Raw genomic sequence first — 14,373 nt, 5'->3', positions numbered from 1 at the left:
TTCAGATGTACCAGGCTGCTGCAGCCAAAGGCGCAGTCTGTGGAGAGAGGAAGGGGCAGAAATTTACAACAGAATGAGGGACAGTAACTAAGAAGAAAAAAAATTGGAGGATCTTTCTACCTGCCTAGATGTCAGGTTGGATCCTAGACTGGGGGTCTGCAAGGGATTCAGTGAGGGCAGTGTGCCCCCTTGCTCACCAGGTGCCTTAATATGTGCCAGGCTGCTACAGCCAAAGGCATAGTCTATGGAAAGAGGAAGGGGCAGAAATTTACAAAAGAATGGGGAACAGTAAAGAAGAAGAAAAAAAAAACAGAGAAACTTTCTACCTGATTAGGAGTCTGGGTAGATCCTGGTCTGGGGGTATGGATAGGAATCAGTGGGGGAATTGTGCCCACTTGATCGCCAAGTGCCTTCAGATGTACCAGTCTGCTGCAGCCAAAGGCACAGTCTGTGGAGAGAGGAAGGGGCAGAAATTTACAAAAGAATGGGGGAGAGTAAAGAGGAAAAAAAATGGAAGAACTTGGGGTCTGGGTGGATCCTGGACTGGGGTATCAAGTTGGGAATCCATAGGGGCAGTGTGCCCCTTTGCTTGCCAGCAGCCTTCAGATGTACCAGGCTGCTGATGGCTACTGCAGTCAAAGGCCCAGTCAGTGGAGAGAGAAGGGGCAGCAATTTACAAAATAATGGGGCACAGTAAAGAAGGAGGACAAAAAAATGGAGAAATTTTTACCTGCGTAGGGGTCTGTGTGGATCCTGGACTGGAGGTCTAGATGAGAATCAGTGGGGGCACTGTGCCCTCCTGTTCACAAGGTGCCTTCAGATGTACCAGGCTGCTGCAGCCAAAGGCACATTCTATGGAGAGTTGGAATAGAAAGAATTTACAAAAGAATGAGGGACAATTAAGAAGAAAAAAAAACTGGAGGTACTTTCTACCTGCATAGGGGTCTGAGTGACTCTTGGACAGGGCTTCTGGATGGGAATCAGTGGGGGTAGTGTGAGCCCTTGCTCACCAGGTGCCTTGAGATGTACTAGGCTGCTGCTGCCAAAGACAGTCTGTGGGTAGAATAAGGGGCAGAAATTTACAAAAGGATGGGGAACAGTAAAGAAGAACACACAAAAAAATTGGAGGATGTTTCTACCTGCCTAGGTGTCAGGGTGGATCATGGAGTGGGGGTCTGGATAGGAATCAGTGAGGGCAGTGTGACCCCTTACTCACCAAGTGGCTTAAGATATGCCAGGCTGCTGCAGCCAAAGGCATAGTCTATGGAGAGAGGAAGGGGCAGAAATTTACATAAGAATGGGGGACAGTAAAGAAGAAATAAAACAGAGGAACTTTCTACATGTCTAGGAGTCTGGTAGATCCTGGACTAGGGGTCAGGATGGGAATCAGCGGGAGAAGTGTGCCCACTTGATCGCCAAGTGCCTTAAGATGTACCAGGGTGCTGCACCTAAAGGTGCAGTCTGTGGAGTGAGGAAGGGGCAGAAATTTACAAAAGAATGAGGGACAGTAAAAAAGTAAATTAAATGAAGGAACTTTCTACCTGCCTAGGTTTATGTGTGGATCCTGTACTGGGGGTCTCGATGGGAATCTGTTAGGGCAGTGTGACCCCTTGCTCACCAGGTGCCTTCAGATGTACCAGTCTGCTGCAGCCAAAGGTGCAGTCTGTGGAGAGAGGAAGGGGCAGAAATTTACAAAAGAAAGGGGGAGAGTAAAGAAGAAGAATAAAAATGAAATAACATTCTACCTGTCTAGGGGTCTGGGTGGATCCTGAACTGGGGGTCTGGATGGATATCAGTGGGGGCAGTGTGCGCACTTGTTTGCCAGGTGCCTTCAGATGTACCTGGCTGTTGCAGCCAATGGCGCAGTCTGTGGAGAGAGGAAGGGGCAGAAATTTACAAAAGAAGGGGGGACAGTAAAGAAGAAGAAAAAAAAATGGAGGAACTTTCTACCTGCCTAGGGGTCTGGGTGGATTCTGGACTGGCGGGTCTGGATGGGAATCAGTGGGGGTAGTGTGACCCATGCTCACCAGGTGCCTTCAGATATACCAAGCTGCTGCAGCCAAAGGCACATTCTGTGGAGAGATGGAGAGGAAAGAATTTACAAAGAATAGGGGGCAGTAAAGAAGAGAAATAAATATGAGAACTTTCTACCTGCCTAGGGGTCCGGGTGGATCCTGGACTGGGGTGTCTTGATGGTAATCAGTGGGGACAGTGTGTTCCCTTGAACATCAGGTGCCTTCAAATGTACCAGGCTGTTGCTGCCAAAGGTGCATTCTATGGAGAGAGGAAAGGGCAGAAATTTACAAAAGAATGGGGGACAGTGAAGGAGAAGGAAAAAAAATGGTGGAACATTCTACCTGCCTAGATATCCGGGTAGATCCTGAATTGGGGGTCTAGATGAATATCAGTGGGGGCAGTTTGTCCACTTGCTGGCCTGTTCTCTTCAGATGTACCAGGCTGCTGCAGTCAAAGGCGCTGTCTATGGAGAGAGGAAGGGACAGAATTTACAAAAGAATGGTGGACAGTAAAGAAGAAGAAAAAAAAAATAAGAGGAACTTTCTACCTTGCTATTGGTCTGGGTGGATCCTGGACTGGGGGTTGTGTGGGAATCAGTGGGGGCAGTGTGCCCCCTTGCTCGCCAAGTGCCTTCAGATGTACCAGGCTGCTGTAGACAAAGGAGCAGTCTGTGGAGAGAGGAAGGGGCAGAATTTTACAAAACAATGGGGACAGTAAAGAAGAGGAAAAAAAAAATGGAGGAACTTTCTACCTGCCTAGGGGTCTGGGTTGATCCTGGATTGGGGGTCTGGATGGGAATCAGTGGGTGCTATGTGACCCCTTGCTCGCCAGGTGCCTTCAGATGTACTAGTCTGCTGCTGGCTACTGCAGCCAAAGATGCAATCTGTGGAGAGAGGAAGGGACAGAAATTTACAAAAGAATGGGGGACAGTAAAAAAGAAGAAAAATAAATGAAGGAATTTCTACCTGCCTAGGGGTCTGGGTGGATCCTGGCCTGGGATTCTGGAGGGGCATCATAGGGATCATTGTGACCCCTTGCTCGCCAAGTGCCTTCAGATGAACCAGGCTGCTGCTGGCTACTGCAGCCAAAGTCACAGTCTGCGGAGAGAGGAAGGGGCACAAATTTACAAAAGAATGTGGGACAGTAATGAAGAAGATAAAAAATGGGGGAATTTTCTACCTGCGTAGGGGCCTGGGTGGATCCTGGACTGGGGGTTCTGGATGGGAATCAGTGGGGGCAGTGTGCTCCCTGTCTCACCAGGAGCCTTCAGATATATACCAAGCTGCTGCAACCAAAGGCACAGTAAGTGGAGAGAGAGAAAAGAAAGAATTTACAAAAAAAAAAAAAGGGGGACAGTAAAGAAGAGATAAAAAATGAAGGATCTTTCAACCTGCCAAGGAGTCAGGGTGTATTCTCGACTCGAGTTCTGGATGGAAATCAGTGGGTGCAGTGTACCCTCTTGCTTAACAGGTACCTTCCGATGTTCCAGGCTGTGATAGCCAAAGGCACAGTCTGTGGAGAGATGGAGAGGAAAAAATTTACAAAAGAATGAGGGACAGTAAAAAAGAGAAAATAAAAAAAACATGCAGGAACTTTCTACATGCCTAGGGGTCTGGGTGGATCCTGGACTGGAGGATTTGGTGGGCAGTCCATGGGGCTACTGTGCCTCCTTGCTTACCAGGTGCCTACAGATGTACCAGGCTGCTGAATCCAAAGGCGTAGTCTGTGGAGAGAAGAAGGGACAGAAATTTACAGAAGAATGGGGCACAGTAAAGAGGAAGAAAAAATATGGAGGATCTTTCAACCTGACTAGGTGTCAGGGTGGATCCTGGACTGGGGGTATGGATAGCAATCAGTGGGGGCTGTGTGCCCCTTGCTAACCAAGTGCCTTAAGATGTACCAGGCTGCTGCAGCCAAAGGCGCACTTTGTGGAGAGAGGAAGGGGCAGAAATTTACAAAAGAATGAAGGACAGTAAAAAAGAAGATAAAAAAATGAAGGAAATTTCTACCTCCCTAGGTTTTTGTGTGTATCCTGGACTGGGGGTATGGATGGGAATCTGTAGGGGCAGTGTGCCCCCTTGCTCGCTCGGTGCCTACAGATGTACGAGGCTGCTGCAGCCAAAGTCGCACTGTGTGGAGAGAGCATGGGGCAGAAATTTAAAAATAGTGGGGGACGGGAATGAAGAAGAAAAAAATGGAGGAACTTTCTACCTGCCTAGGGGTCAGGTTGGATCCTGGACTGGGTGTCAGGACGGGAATCAGTGGAGACAGTGTGCCCCCTTGCTCACCTGATGCCTACAGGTGTAAGAGGCTGCTGCAGCCAAAGGTAAGTCTGTGAAGAGAGGAAGGGGGTAGAAATTTACAAAAGAATGGGGGACAGTAAAGAAGAAGAAAAAAAAATGTGAAACATTCGACCTGTCTAGGGGTCTGGGTGGATTCTCAATTGGGGGTCTAGATTGATATCAGGGGGAAAAGTGTGTCCACTTGCTCGCCTGGCGCCTTCAGATGTACCAGGCTGCTGCAGCCAAAGACACTGTCTGTGGAGAGACACATCTGTCTGTGGTGGAATTTACAAAAGAATGGGGGGACACTAATGAAAAAAAAAAAGGAACTTTCTACCTGCCTATTGGTCTGGGGGGATCCTGGACTGGGGATCTGTATTGGAATCAGTGGAGAAAGTGTGCCCCCTTGCTCGAAACATGCATTCAGATGTACCAGGCTGTGGCAGCCAAAGGCACAGTCTGTGGAGAGAGGAAGGGGCAGAAATTTACAAAAGAATAGGGGACAGGAAAGAAGAAAAAAACTGATGCAACTTTCTACCTGCCTAGAGGTCTGGGTGGATCATGGACAGGGGATCTCCTTTGGAATCAGTGGTGGCAGTGTTTCCCCTTGCTCGCCAGGTGCATTCGGATGTACCAAGCTTGTGCAGCCAAAGGTACAGTCACTGGAGAGAGGAAGGGGAAGATATTTACAAAAGAATGGGGGAGAGTAAAGAAGAAAAAAATTGAGGAACTTTCCACCTTCCTAGGGGTCTGATGTGGATCCAGGACTGGGGGTCTAGATGAGAATCAGTAGGGGCAGTGTCACCCCATGCTATACAGGTGCCTTCGGATGTACCAGGCTGCTACAGAAAAAGGCTCAGTCTGTGGAGAGAGAAGGGGCAGAAATTTACAAAACAATGGGGGACAGTAAAGGAGCAGAAAAAAAAATGGAGGAACTTTTTACCTGCCTTCGGGTCTGGGTGGATTCTGTACTGGGGTTCTAGATGGGAATCAGTGGGGACACTGTGACCCTTTGTTCGCCAGGTGCCTTCTGAAGTAACAAGCTGGTGCTGGCTACTGCAGCCAAAGGCTCAGTCTGTGGAGAGAAGAAGGGGAAGAAATTTACAAAAGAATGGGGGACAGTAAAGAAGAAGAAAAAAATGGAGGAACTTTCTACCTGCCTAGGAGTCTCGGTGGATCATGGGCGTCTGGATGGGAATTAGTGGGGGCAGTGTGACCACTTGCTCCCTAGGTGCCTTCAGATGTACAAGGCTGCTGCTGGCTACTGCAACTGAAGAAAAAGTCTGTGGTGAGAGGAAAGGGCAGAAATTTAGAAAAGAATGGGGGACAGTAAAGAAGAAGAAAAAAAATGGAGGAATTTCTACCTGCCTAGGGGTCTGGGTGGATCCTGGCCTGGGAGTCTGGATGGGTATCATAGGGAGCATTGTGACCCCTTGCTCGCCAGGTGCCTTCAGATGTACCAGGCTGCTGCAGCCAGAGGAGCAGGCTGTGGAGAGAGGAAGGGGCAGAAATTTACAAAAGAATGGGGGACAGTAAAGAAGAAAAAAATATATGTAGGAACCTTTTACCTCCCTTGGGGTCTGGGTGGATTCTGGACTGGGGGTCTGGATGGGAATCAGTGGGGGCAGTGTGACCCCTTGCTTGTCAGGTGCCTTCAGATGTACCAGGCTGCTGCTGGCTACTGCACCCAAAGGCGCAGTCTGTGGAGAGAGGAAGGCACAGAAATTTACAAAAAATTGGGGACAGTAAAGAAGAAGAAAAAAATGGAGGAACTATCTACCTGCCTAGGTGTCTGGGTGTATCCTGGCCTGGGAGTCTGGATGGGCATCATAGGGAGCATTATGACCCCCTTGCTCACCAGGTGCATTCAGATGAACCAGGCTGCTGCTGGCTACTGCAGCCAAAGTCACAGTCTGTGGAGTGAGGAAGGGGCACAAATTTACAAAAGAATGGGGGACAGTAAAGAAAAAGAAGGAAAAAAATGGAGGAACTTTCTACCTGCCTATGGGTCTGGGTGGATACAGGAGTGGGGTTCTGTATGGGGATCAGTGGGGACAATGTGACCCCTTGCTCTCCAGGTACCTTCAGATGTACCAGGCTGCTGCAGCCAAAGGCACAGTCTGTAGAGAGAAGGTGGGGCAGAAATTTACAAAACTATGGGGGACAGTAAATAAGAGAAAAATAAATGGAGGAACTTTCTACCTGCATAGGGGTCTGGGTGGATCCTGGACTAGGGGGTCTGGATGGGAATGAGTTGGGGGCAGTGTGCCCCCTTGCTTTCCAGGAGCCTTCAGATGTACCTGGCTGCTGCAGCCAAAGGTGCAGTCAGTGGAGAGATGGAGAGGAAAGAATTTACAAAAGAATGGGAGACAGTAAAGAAGAGTAAATAAAATGGAAGTTCTTTCTACCTTCCTAGGGTTCTGGTGTATCCAGGAATTTGGGGTCTGGATGGGAATATGTGGGGACAGGGTGCCCCCTTGCTTCACAGGTGCCTTCTGATGTTCCAGGCTGTGATAACAAAGGCACAGTCTGTGGAGAGATGGAGAGGAAATAATTTACAAAAAAATGTGGGACATTAAAAAAGATAAAAAAAATATGGAGGAACTTTCTACCTGCCTAGGGGTCTGATGTGGATCCTGGACTGAGTGCCTGGATGGAAATCAGTGGGGGCAGTGTGCCCGTGCTCGCCAGGTGCCTTCAGATGTACCAGGCTGCTTCAGACAAAGAGGCAGTCTTTGGAGTGATGGAAAGGAAGGAATTTACAGAAGAATGGGGAAGAGTAAAGACGAGAAAAAAAAATGAAGGAGTTTTCAACCTGCCTAAGGGTCTGGGTGGATCCAGAATGGGGGTTATGGATGTATGTCAGTATAGGCAGTATGCCCCTTTGCTTGCCAGGTGCTTTCAGATGTACCAGGCTGCTTCTGCCAAATGCACAGTCTGTGGAGAGAGGAAGGGGCAGAAATTTACACAAAAATGGAGGACAGTAAAGAAGAAAAAAATGGAGGAAATTTCTACCTGCCTAGCAGTCTGGGTGGATCCTGAAATTGGGAGTCTGCATGAGAATCAGTGGCAGCAGTGTGCCCCCTTGCTCCCCAGGTGTCTTCAGATGTTCCAGGCTGCTGCAGACAAAGGCACAGTCTATGGAGAGATGGAGAGGAAGGAATTTACAAAAGAATGGGGAGAGTAAAAAAAGAGAAAAAAAAATAGAGTAAATTTCAATCTGCCTAAGGTTATGGTTGGATCCTGGACTGGGTGATCTGGATGGGAATCAGTGGGGGCTGTGTGCCCCCTTGCTGGTGAGGTGCCTTCAGAAGTACCAGGCTGCTACTGCCAAAGGCGCAGTCTGTGGAAAGACTGAGAAGGAATTAAGAAAAAAAAATGGGGGAAAGTAGAGAAAAAATATGGATGAACTTTCTACCTGCATAGGGGTCTGGGTGGATCTTGGACTGGGGGATCTGCATGGGAGTCCGTGGGGGCTGTCTGCCCCTTGCTCACCAGGTGAATTCAGATGTACCAGGCTGCTGCTGGATACTGAAGCCAAAGGCACAGTCTGTGGATAGAGGAAGGGGCAGAAATTTACAAAAGAATGGGGACAGTAAAGAAGAAGAAAAAAATAAGTAGGAACATTCTACCTGCCTAGGGCTCTGGGTGGATGTGGGACTGGGAAATCTGGATGGGAGTCCTTGGGCCAGTGTACCCCCTTGCTAGTAAGGTGCCTTCAGAGGTACCAGGCCGCTGCCAGCTGCTGCAGCCAAAGGCTGAGTCTGTAGAGAGTGGAAGGGGCGGAAATTTACAAAATTGGGGGACAGTAATGAAGAAGAAAAAAAAATGGAGGAAATTTCTACCTGTCTAGGGGTCTGGGTGGATCCTGGACTGAAAGATTTGGATGGGAATCAGTGGGGCCAGTGTGCCCCCTTGCTCCCCAGGTGCCTTCAGATGTTCCAGGCTGCTGCAGACAAAGGCGCCCTCTGTGGAGAGATGGAGAGGAAGGAATATACAAAAGAAGGGGGACAGTAAATAAGAGGGAAAAAAATGGAGATCTTTCTACCTGCCTAAGGTTATGGGAGGATCCTGGACTGGGAGGTCTGGATGGGAATCAGTGGGGAAGGTGTGCCCTCTTGCTCGTGATGTGCCTTCAGAAGTACCAAACTGCTGTAGCCAAAGGTGCAGTCTGTGGAGAGACTGAGATGAAGGAATTTACAGTAAAGAAGAGAAAACAAATGGACGAACTTTCTACCTGCAAATGGGTCTGGGTAGATCCTTGACTGGGGGTTCTGTATGGCAGTCCATGGGGGCAGTGTGCCCCCTTGCTCACCAGGTGACTTCAGATGTATCAGGCTGCTGCTGTCTACTGTAGCCAAAGGAGCAGTCTGTGGAGAGAGGAAGGGGAAGCAATTTACAAAAGAATGGGGAACAGTAAAGAAGAAGAAAAAAAATGAAGGAATTTTCTACCTGCCTAGTGGTCTGGGTGGATCCTGGAATTGGGAGTCTGGATGAGAATTAGTGGTGGCAGTGTGCCCCCTTGCTCCCCAGGTGCCTTCAGATGTTCCAGGCTGCTGCAGACAAAGGTGCAGTCTGTTGAAAGATGGAGAGGAAGGAATTTACAAAAGAATGGGATCAGTAAAAAAGAGAACAAAAAATGGAGGAACTTTCAATCTGCCTAAGGTTATGGTTGGATCCTGGACTGGGTGATCTGGATGGGAATCAGTGGGGGCTGTGTGCCCCCTTGCTGGTGAGGTGCCTTCAGAAGTACCAGGCTGCTACTGCCAAAGGTGCAGTCTGTGGAGAGACTGAGAAGAAGGAATTTAGAAAAAAAATTAGGGGACAGTAAAGAAGATTAAAAAAATGGATGAAATTTCTACCTGGGTGTCTGGGTGTATCCTGGACTGGGGGATGTGCATGGGAGTTTGTGGGGGCAGTGTGCCCCTTGCTCACCAGGTGCTTTCAGATGTACAAGCCTGCTGCTGGCTACTGCAGCCAAAGGTGCAGTCTGTGGATAGGGGAAGGGGCAGAAATTTACAAAATAATGGGAGATAGTAAAGAAGAAGAAAAAAATATGTAGGAACATTCTACCCGCCTATGGCTCTGGATGAATCCAGGACTGGGGAATCTGGATAGGAGTTATTGGACCTGTGTACCCCCTGGCTAGTGAGGTGCCTTCAGATGTACCAGGCCACTGTTGGCTACTGCAGCCAAAGGTGCAGTCTGTGGGGAGAGGAAGAGGCAGAAATTTACAAAAAATGGGGGACAGAAATGAAGAAGAAAAACTATGGAAGAATTTTCTACCTGCCAAGGGGTCTGGGTGGATCCTAGATTGAGGGATCTGGATGGGAGACCGTGGGGGCAGTGTGCCCCCTTCCTCGCCAGGTGCCTTCAGATGTACCAGGGAGTCTGTACCCCCTTGCTCGTTAGGTGCCTTCTGATATAGCAGGCTGCTGCTGGCTATTGCTGCCAAAGGCGCAGTCTGTGGAAACAGGAAGGGGCACAAATTTACAAAAGAATGGGGGACAGTAAAGAAAAAGAAAAAAATGGCGTAACTTACTACATGCCTAGTGCTCGGGTGGATTCTGGACTGAGGGATCTGGATGTGAGACAGTGGGGGCAGTGTGCCCCCTTGCTCGCCAGGTGCCATCAGATGTGCCTGGCTGCTACAGCCAAAGGCTCAGTCTGTGGAGAGACAGAGAGGAAGGAATTTACAAAAAATGGGGGACAATAAAGAAGAGAGAAATAATGGAGGAATTTTCTGCCTGCCTACGGGTCTGGGTGGATCCTGGACTGGGGGGTCAGTATGAGATTCAGTGGGGGCAGGGTGCCCCCTTGCTCACCAGGTGCCTTCAGATGTACCAGGTTGCTTCTGACTACTGCAGTCAAAGGCGCAGTATGTGTGGAGAAGAAGGTGCCAATATTTACAAAAGAATGTGGGATAGTAAAGAAGAGAAAAAAAATGGAGGAACTTTCTACCTGCCTAGGAGTCTGGGTGGATCCTGGACTGGTGGTCTGGATGAGATTCAGTGGGGGCAGTGTGCCCCCTTGCTCGCCAGGTGCCTTCAGATGTACCAAGCTGCTGCATCCAAAGGCATAGTCTGTGGAGAGATGGAGAGGAAAGAATTTACAAAAGAATGGGGGACAGTAAAGAAGGGATAATAAAATGGAGGAACTTTCTACCTGCTTAGGGATATGTGTGGATCCTGCACAGTGGGGTTTGGATAGGAATCAGTAGGGACAGTGTGCTCCCTTACTCCCCAAGTTACCTTCAGTTTGTCGACGGAAAAATATAACCAACTGTAAAATTAATAATTAATAATTAATGCGGTTTATTTCCAAGCCAACTGTGAGTGACCTAGGCCCGGAGAAGAGGCATACATGCCTTTTCTCACGGTGATCATGTACAGAGGTTCCTTTTATTTGCTTTTGAGATTGACACACAACATTTAATTAAAAGATTTCCCATTGGTGTGGCGCAGGACAGGTAGAAGGGGGGGGGGGCTTGTAGGTTATAGGTGGGTTCCACAAATTCTTAGGTCAGAGATTGGAAGGGAAGATCCCTGTCTTAGTTAAAGAAAGGCTTAATCTACATCTCAAGAAAAAGGGAAGTTCTGTGTCTTGGGAAGGGATAAGCAAGAGAATACACTAATCAGTTGGAATATGCATCTCAAAGATACTGTGGCAGGGACAGGAGGTAAGAAGAATCCTGTTAAATAGAAAGTAAATGGTCTGTTAAAGTTTGTGAGCATGACTTCCCCAGTCCCCTTTTGAAAAGATTTTGGAAAAATAGGAAAAGTAGCCAGACTTCTGTCCACAAGTTGTACCAGGGTGCTGCAGCCAAAGACACAGTCTTTGGAGAGACAGAGAGGAAGAATTTTACAAAAGAATGGGGGACAGTAAAGAAGAGAAAAAAAATGGGGGAACTTTCTACCTGCCTTGGGGTCTGGTTAGAACTTGGACTGGGAGGTATGGATGGAAATCAGTGTGGGCAGTTTGCCCTATTGCTTGCCAAGTTCCTTCAGATGTACCAAGCTGCTGCAGCCAAAGGCACAGTCTGTGGAGAGACATAGAGGATGGGATTTACAAAAGAATGGGGGACAGTAAAGAAGAGAAATAAAAATGGAGGAACTTTCTAACTGCCTAGGGGTCTCGGTGGATCTCTGACTGAGTGGTCTGGATGGGAATGAGTGCAGGGAGTGTGTTCCCTTGCTTGCCAGGTGTCTTCAGATGTACCAGGCTGCTGTAGCCAAAGAAGCAGTCTGTGTACAGACTGAGAGGAAGGAATTTACAAAAGAATGGGGGACAGTAAAGAAGAGAAAGAAAAATGTAGGAACTTTCTACCTGCTTAGGGGTCAGGTGGATCCTGGACTGGGGGGTCTGTATGGGAATCTGTGGCAGCAGTGTGCCCTCTTGCTCGCCAGCTGCCTAATGATGTACTAGGATGCAGCTGGCTACTGTAGCCAAAGGTGCAGTCTGTGGAGAGAGGAAGGGGCAGAAATTTACAAACGAATGGGAGAGATTAAAGAAGAAAAAATAAAAATGGAGGAACTTTCTACCTGCCTAGGGCTCTGGGTGGATTCTGGACTGGGGATCTGGATGGGAGTCGGTGGGGGCAGTGTGCCCCCTTGCTTGCCAGATGCCTTTAGATGTATCAGGCTGCTGCTGGCTACTGCAGCCAATGTCACAGTATGTGGAGAGGGAGAGGGGTAGAAATTTACAAAAGAATGGGGGACAGTAATGAAGAGAAAAAAAATGGAGGAAATTTCTACCTACTGTGGGGTCTGGAGGGAACCTGGACTGGGGGGTCTGGATCGAGATCAGTGGGGGCGGTGTGCTCTCTTCCTAGCCAGTTGCCTTCAGTTGTACCAGGATGCTGTAGCCAAAGAGACAGTCTGTGGAGAGACACAGTGGATGGGATTTACTAAAGAATGGGGACAGTAAAGAAGAGAAAAAAATAGAGGAACTTTCTACCCTCCTAGGTGTCTGGGTGGATCCTGCACTGGGGAGTGTGGATGGTTCTCAGTGGGGGTTATGTCCCCCTTTGCTCACTAGGTGCCTTCAGATGTATCAGGCTACTGCAGACAAAAGTGCAGTCTGTGGAGAGACAGAGAGGAAGGAATTTACAAAAGAATGACAGACAGTCAAGAAGAGAAAAAAAAAATGGAGGAACTTTCTACCTGCCTAGGGGTCTGGGTGGATCCTGACCTGAGGGATCTCATTGGGAATAAGTGCATGCAGTGTGCCCCTTTGCTCACCAATTCCCTTCAGATGTACCAGGCTGCTGCAGGAAAAGGCACACTCTGAGTAGAGAGGGAGAGGAAAGAATTTACAAAAGAATGGGGGACAGTAAAGAAGTGAAAAAAAATGGAGGAATTTATACCTGCTTAGGCATCTGGGTGGATCTTGGACTGGGGGGTCTGGATGAGAATTAGTGGAAGCAGTATGCCCACTTGCTCACTAGGTGCCTAAAGATGTACCAGGCTGCTCCTGGCCACTGCAGCCATAGGTGCAGTCACTGGAGAGAGGAAGGGATAGAAATTTTAAAAAGAATACGGAACAGCAAAGGAAAAAAACATGCAGGAACTTTCTACCTGCATAGAGGTCTGGGTATATCCTGGGTTGGGGGATCTCGATGGGAGTCCGAGGTGGCATTGTGCCCCCTTGCTCACTAGATGCCTTCAGATGTACCAGGCTGCTGCTGGCTACTGCAGCCAAAGGTGCAGTCTGTAGAGAGAGAAAGGGGCAGAAATTTACAAAAGAATGGACGACAGTAAAGAAGGAAAAAAAATGGAGGAACTTCTACCTGCCTAGGGCTCTGAGTGGATCCTGGACTGGGGTACCTGGATGGGAGTCCGTGGGGGCTGTCTGCCCCCTTGCTCTCCAGGTGACTTCAGATGTACCAGGCTGCTGCTGGCTACTGCAGCTAAAGGTGCAGTGTGTGGAGAGAGGAAGGGGCAGAAATTTACAAAAGGATGCGGGACAGTAAAGAAAAAGAAATAAAAATGTAGAAACTTTTTACATGTCAAGGGATCTGGGTGGGTCGTGGACTGTGAGATCTGGGTGGGAGTTCGAGGTGGGAGTGTGTACACTTGCTCGTCAGGTGCCTTCAGATGTACAATGCTGCTGCTGGCTACTGCAGCCAAAGGTGCAGTCTGTGGTGAAAGGGACGGGCAGAAATTTACAAAAGGATGGGGGACAGTGAAGAAAAAGAAATAAAAATGGAGGAAATTACTACCTGCCTTGGGCTCTGGGTAGATCCAGGACTGGGGGATCTGGATGGGAGTCTGTGAGGGCAATGTGCCCCCTTGCTCGTCAGGTGCCTTCAGATGTACCAGGGTGCTGCTGGCTACTGTAGCCAAAGGCGCAGTCTGTGGAGAGAGGAAGGGGCAGAAATTTACAAAAGAAGAAAATAAAGAAGAAGAAAAAAATGGAAGATCTTTCTACCTGCATAGGAGTCTGGGTGGATGCTGGACTGAGGAATCTGGATAGAAGTCAGTGGGGGCAGTGTGCCCCCTTGTTCCCCTGGTGTCTGTAGATGTCCCATGCTGGCTACTACACCCAAAGGCGCAGTCTGTGGAGAGAGAAAGGGGTAGAAATTTACAAAAGAATGGGGTACAGTAAAGAAGAGAAATAAAAATGGAGGAACTTTATACCTGCCTAGGGGACTGGGTGGATCCTGGACTGAGGGATCTGGATGGGAATCACTGGGGGAAGTGTTCCCCCTTGCTGGCCAGGTGTCTTCAGATGTACCAGGCTGCTGCTGGCTACTGCAGCCCAAGGTGCAGTCAGTGGAGAGAGGACGGGCAGAAATTTACAAAAGAATGGTGGACAATAAAGAAGCAGAAAAATATTGGAGGAAATTTCTACCTGCCTGGGAGTCTGGGTGGATTCTGGACTGGGGGGTTTGGATGGGAATCAGTGGGGACAGTGTGCCCCCTTATTTGCCAGGTGCCTTCAGATGTACCAGGCTGCTGCTGGCTACTGCAGCCAAAGGCACAGTCTGTGGAGAGAGGAAGGGGCAGAGATTTACAATAGAACGGGGGATGGTAAAGAAAAAGAATAAAAATGGAGGAATTTTTTACCTACCTAG

The 14,373-nt window shown here is 48.6% G+C and overlaps 5 long non-coding RNA genes across 7 annotated transcripts; all 5 read right to left on the bottom strand.

Annotated features, from left to right (window-relative positions):
- Positions 1–5: 5 nt before the first annotated feature.
- LOC102473082 (uncharacterized) lies at positions 6–1,860 on the bottom strand. Of its 2 annotated transcripts, none has more exons than XR_003546726.1 (6): positions 1,746–1,860; positions 1,542–1,663; positions 934–1,053; positions 731–852; positions 327–448; positions 6–37 (listed from the first exon to the last, which is right to left on the bottom strand). It is a non-coding gene; the product is annotated as an uncharacterized LOC102473082 (long non-coding RNA). The 2 variants fall into 2 exon arrangements; XR_336476.2 differs by having other exon boundaries at positions 1,619–1,663.
- Positions 1,861–1,956: 96 nt separating this feature from the next.
- Positions 1,957–2,601, bottom strand: LOC114004614 (uncharacterized). The gene is made up of 3 exons (XR_003546730.1): positions 2,564–2,601; positions 2,358–2,479; positions 1,957–2,274 (listed from the first exon to the last, which is right to left on the bottom strand). It is a non-coding gene; the product is annotated as an uncharacterized LOC114004614 (long non-coding RNA).
- A 47-nt stretch (positions 2,602–2,648) lies between these two features.
- On the bottom strand, positions 2,649–5,946 carry LOC114004613 (uncharacterized). 2 transcript variants are annotated; one of them, XR_003546728.1, is made up of 12 exons: positions 5,867–5,946; positions 5,663–5,784; positions 5,455–5,581; positions 5,242–5,373; positions 4,837–5,159; positions 4,305–4,348; positions 3,695–3,739; positions 3,407–3,528; positions 3,196–3,301; positions 2,982–3,113; positions 2,768–2,899; positions 2,649–2,684 (listed from the first exon to the last, which is right to left on the bottom strand). It is a non-coding gene; the product is annotated as an uncharacterized LOC114004613 (long non-coding RNA). The 2 variants fall into 2 exon arrangements; XR_003546729.1 differs by having other exon boundaries at positions 3,196–3,298.
- Positions 5,947–7,925: 1,979 nt separating this feature from the next.
- On the bottom strand, positions 7,926–9,948 carry LOC114004612 (uncharacterized). Its single transcript, XR_003546727.1, has 5 exons — positions 8,751–9,948; positions 8,614–8,668; positions 8,347–8,480; positions 8,144–8,266; positions 7,926–8,062 (listed from the first exon to the last, which is right to left on the bottom strand). It is a non-coding gene; the product is annotated as an uncharacterized LOC114004612 (long non-coding RNA).
- A 1,492-nt stretch (positions 9,949–11,440) lies between these two features.
- LOC114004611 (uncharacterized) lies at positions 11,441–13,013 on the bottom strand. Its single transcript, XR_003546725.1, has 2 exons — positions 12,053–13,013; positions 11,441–11,756 (listed from the first exon to the last, which is right to left on the bottom strand). It is a non-coding gene; the product is annotated as an uncharacterized LOC114004611 (long non-coding RNA).
- Between the last annotated feature and the right edge of the window lie 1,360 nt (positions 13,014–14,373).

This window comes from Tupaia chinensis, unplaced genomic scaffold (assembly GCF_000334495.1).
Source record: "Tupaia chinensis unplaced genomic scaffold, TupChi_1.0 Scaffold139155_1, whole genome shotgun sequence".
Taxonomy (NCBI): Eukaryota; Metazoa; Chordata; class Mammalia; order Scandentia; family Tupaiidae; genus Tupaia; species Tupaia belangeri.
The sequence above is the reverse complement of the archived record's forward strand: the minus strand, read 5'-3'. Positions and strand labels throughout refer to the sequence as shown.